Below are 5,655 nucleotides of genomic sequence, written 5' to 3' on the forward strand. Positions count from 1 at the left end.
TCTTCAGAGCCCTCTTCATGACTAACGACCTGACAGAACCAGTGTCCCAGAAAACTTCACCTGAACAACACGAGAGTCAAAAATCATCTTTCCAGGAAACACATATTTGTCGTACTTGAGTCATGATTGGGGAGAAGGAACATTAGGCTTATCACTACTTACTATACTACTCCTACCGACTACAGGTCGGTCTACAGGACTACTGCTATTAACCTCTGCCTTATCATTAACCAAGGCTACAGGACTTTGATTATAGTGCTCTAGGTACATCTTAAGAGCATTACACTGGTTTTGGAAATGCCCGGGCTTTTGCACCAAAACCATCTTCCTTTACGGCCCGAGCTTCTATTCCCATTATACCTGTTATTTCCCCCACCTGGGAAGTTTTTATTAGCAAAATTTTTAGGGGGAGGAGGACCTCTTTGGACTCTACCCACATCCCTATCACCTGAAAAAGAATAAAAAATTAATATTACCACTCTTGGGGATAAAGGGAGTCAACGAGGAGGTTTTCCCTCTCCTACCACTATTACGGGAGCAAGATGTTTGATTATTTAAAGTCTTATGATTAAAACTACCGTTACCTGACCGGTGAGTCAATATAAATTCATCTGCTAATTGAGCGGCACTAGTCAATTTCACACTTTTTACCTCCGCCAGGTGAACTCTCAACTCCCTGCTACAGGCCTTCTTAAACTCTTTCAAGGAGCAACAGTTCACATAACGCAGCGAAAGTGACTATCTGACGACTCTTCAGCCAGTCGTCGAACTGTTCCTCCTTGACGCATGTAAACTCCACAAAAGACTGCACAGAGTGTTTAGTATAGTTACGAAAACGCAGGCGGTAGGCCTCAGGGACCAAGTCGTAGGATTTTAAAATTATGGCTTTAACCTTCTGGTAATCCCAAGCTGCTCTAATCCTCCAAGGCATTATACACCCACATTGCCTTGCCCACTAATCTACACTGGATTAACACGGTCCACATTTCTGCGGGCCAAGACAATCGGGAGCCCACACGCTCAAATGCCTTGAAGAACTCAGGGACATCCTTTACGTCAAACATCGGCACCAATTTTCGAGTAGCACCTATATTGAAACTATCTTGGAAGGTATTTTTAGGGGAACTTATCAAATTGGCCCCCTGAAACCTAACCATCTCTATATTTAATTTCACCATCTCAAACTGATGACGCCTTACCAGCTCGTTCTCCTCAAACTCTATTTTTTTCAACTCCATATGTTTACAAATAAGGTAGTATTCCTTCTCCTCCTTGAAATCACCCAACGCATTAGAAGGGGCCTGAGATTTGAAGGGTACAGAATCAGGGGAGGGGGGGAGGGGGAAAAAAAAACGGATTGGAGGACACATTATCCGGAACCTGGGGAAAATTCACTGGACCCTCGTAAATGGTACCTACGAAAGGAGGATCCTCAAACAGAGTTAGGCCAGCCCTCATACTTACTTTGTCCTCTTCGAAACCATCACTCAAACTCTTCTGACTATCACCTATTACCTCACTCTCACTCCCTGAATGTTTAGCTTTAGCTAAGTCCTGTTTTATGTTATTCCTAACTAATACCGACATCTCTTCTCTGGTGTCCGCCGTCTTCCGCGGAACACCTAACCACTTAGCACACTCAACTAATTGTTTCTTACTTAGTGGGGGCAAATACTTTAGGCAATCAGCTGACCCAAAGAAATCAGTTGTATCAAAAACAAATCCCTCCATTTTGTAAAACAAAGAAAAAATTCAAGGGAGAAAGGCAATACTAAAACAAAAACAAATAAATATTGAAGAATCCACCCGAGTGTCGCTCTACCGACCAAAATACCGGATAACTTGAGCTCTTGATCATCTCACGGTCGCCAAATATGTTACGACCCTTGACGGGCCGTGGTGCAAGTTCTTATTGCACGATAAGAGAAGCCAGTGATGAAAGCAATATCAGTGATAAAAATTGGTCAATGGAAACGAAAACACTTAGGAAAATTGATAATATTTATTAACAATAATTTTTTGAACAGTCAACCTTGTTACTACCTAACAGTTTTAATTAATTATTAACAACTGACCATCAACACCTAACACTTAACACTTATAATTAAAAATTAAAACTTAACTTTTAATTAACAATTTACACTTAACAGCTAATGATTAGCAATTAACCATTAATGCCTAGAAAGGCATATACGGAGACAGAGTTTGATATTAACTGATAACAAATAACCAAATTCCCCAACGGGTGTCACTACACTCTCAACGAGAGAGAGTCTAATATTTAAATGTTTATCACTACACTCTCAATAAGAGAGAGACTATAATTTAAATAATGCACCTGCAAAAAGCCGTCAACCGTTGGTGTCGCAATCCTCAAAAAGCTAATATTAGCCAGCAGGTGCAGTAGGTCATGGGAGCCTCCAGCTCAAACTGTTCACTTTAGCAATCCAGTTCCTCACAAGTAAACGCAGGTGTCTCTTCTCACCAAGGATCCTAAAAACACAGAAAAGAAACGATCGTTAAACTAGACACTTATAAATCTTTAAACGAGCTGGGAGAAGGTTAAAGCAGCACTTCAACATAAAAAAATTTAATTTACAATTGAAGCCTTATAAACTAAAGTTTTATACTAATTTTACATAAAACAAAAAATGCAGAAACAAGGCTGACATAGATTAAATCAAAAATTACGTTAATACATAATAATACCCTACAGCCTATACAAAGGATAGCACCAAAACACCTATAGAGGCACAGATGTAAGCTGAACCCGCCTGGCTGAGACCAAGAAACTAGGGAATCATCCTCCCCATATCTGTAATGATGGGCTTCCGGCCAAAAGCCGAGAGTCCTACCTAAAGCATTGTATCCCCCTGGATTCCGAAGACCCAACTCTTGAGAATAGTTCCGCCAAAGAGGTCCAAACCATCTTCAGAATGGATGATATCATCCAATACTCTCACATATAGCTTTGAATGCAAATACCTCCAAACTGTGACACCTCCTCCCATTCATCGAAGCAGGCAACAATAACGGATGTAGAAACATCCACGCCAGTGGTTACAATGGATGTAGAAACATCCAAGCCAAATTAAGAAATATATATATATATATATATATATATATATATATATATATATATATATATATATATATATATATAAATAAATATATGTATATATATATATATACATATATATATATATATATATATATATATATATATATACATATATATATAAATATATATATATATAGATATATATATAAATATATATATATATATAGATATATATATATATATATATATATATATATATATATATATATATATATATATATATATACATATATATAATAAGGCAAGTTTTCCCCAAATAATTGGGCAGCACCACGAAAGAAATCTTATAAAATTAGAAGGTAGAAGCAATATTATGAGATAGCAAAAGAGGAGAGAGAGAAATTTAGATTCGAACGTGGAGAGCAATTTCCACAAGTTCGAGAGCCCTCGTGCCCGTTACCAAACTTCAGCAGGGGAATGATATGCCTCGCTGAATGGTAATGACTTCATCAAGGCATTTTCACATTAAGAGGGTCTTTTGAGGGGAAAAATATATTTATTAATTTTTCATCAAAACAAATCATTGACTTTCTTCAAAGCGTATGCACACACACAAAACTTTGATATATTATTTATTTTATAAAGTATCAAGACCATTTACTAGTAATGCATGCTTATAATAACACATACACACAAACATGCGGACATATTTCTTGGACAAAAAGCATTGGGTTCATGAAAAGTAGACGTTGTCATCATGGATTGCCCATTGTTATCTCATTAAGTGAGTAAGAGTGAGTGGCCTGATTGGTAACGTCTCTGCCTGGTGTTTGCCAGTCGGTGGTTCGAGTCCCGCTCAGACTCGTTAGTGCCATTAGTGTCTGCAACCTTACCATCCTTGTGAGCTAAGGTTGGGGGGTTTGGAGGAGCCTATAGGTCTATCTGCTGAGTCATCAGCAGCCACTGCCTGGCCCTCCCTGGTCCTAGCTTGGGTGGAGAGAAGGCTTGTGCGCTGATCATATAATATATGTTCAGTCTCTAGGGCATTGTCCTGATTGCTAGGGCAATGTTACTGTCCCTTGCCTCTGCCATTCATGAGCGACCTTTAAAACCTTTTAAATCTCAGTACAAAGTAATACTCAGATCTGGCAACACAGGGAAAATAAAAAAAAATTTGGTCACATATACATTTCTAATAATGAAACGTGGGTTTTATGCAATAATAGATGAAATAAGATATATTCAAAATATTCCATAAAGCAATGCACAACATTCCAAGGAATTAAATTTATTGCAATAGACTCCTTAACGCTAATATGATTATTATAGCATGAAATTGGTACCGTATGATATCGGTACTGGCCACAACACAGTGATCTTAGAGTATAGAGCTTCTGGGTCTCATTACAAGCCTCTCAATAAAAACCGAATTAGGCCTGCACTAACAGTCTTAACATTGCAACTTGAAGCCCATTCTAGCAATATAATTGCGATTTTCACCACAAGAGAGTGACAGAATGCATCAACAGAAAAGATGACAGCAAGTTTTTGTAAGGAACTACATCATCGTAAAATATTCAACTTACTTGACCTAAGCCGTATGGGATCAGCGTAGTTTGTTTATTTGTCCAAATTTATTATTTAGAAATCAAAATATTTTTATAAGTTTCAGTACATTTGGATTTTCCCCTTTAATTTCCTCATTCTACTACCTTTCATATAGATGTGTATTTTTATTGTTCAAATTATGTACCCTTGTCTACAGTCATATGTTAATGGCTGAAACAGTTGACTGCAGAAGAAATTAAATAATAAAAAAGAAAAGATTGGGAGATTAGAAAAAAAGTTTCTTGAAATTGTAAATATCACACAGGGGCTCACTTTTATTGGCAGCTGCATACAACAAGGCCCATTCCCAAACGCCCCTCATACACATACACACACACACACGCACACACACACACTCATGTATATATATATATATATATATATATATATATATATATATATATATATATATATATATATATATATATATATATGAATAATAGTACCAAAATTATTTCCATTATCTGAGCTTAGAAAATTTAATACAGTGTATAAATTTAAGTTAAAAAATAGTTTGATACATATTTTAAATAATAAATTCAAAATGAACACTTAAACTTTACTAGATAAAATAAAAATAACTTATATCTATAAAATCAATCTACATAAAAGATAAAAAAAAATCATAACGCCAGGGTTATGAAATCACATAAATAAAAATTAAACATGAGTTAGCTCATACGTTGTCCGGCCCTGGTTTGGTTTCAGTTGGTGTTGAAATATTGACTTAATTATCACAAGGTCGAGACCACTCTCCGAATTGGACAAAATGGAAAATTATCCTTGGATATTGGGTGGATATGGTCTCTGGTCGCTGAATAGGGTGGTTTTGTCATATAATTACCTTTTCTAGGTGAACGAACGAAGTGCTCAGACAATCTTGTTCAGTAATGCCTTTCACTTTTCCCAATATATGAAACATCACAGCACTTCGGTCGTTCAACTAGAACAGGTAATTATATAACAAAACCGATCAGAGACCATTC

The sequence above is a fragment of the Palaemon carinicauda genome, chromosome 4 (assembly GCF_036898095.1).
Source record: "Palaemon carinicauda isolate YSFRI2023 chromosome 4, ASM3689809v2, whole genome shotgun sequence".
In the NCBI taxonomy this organism is placed as follows: domain Eukaryota; kingdom Metazoa; phylum Arthropoda; class Malacostraca; order Decapoda; family Palaemonidae; genus Palaemon; species Palaemon carinicauda.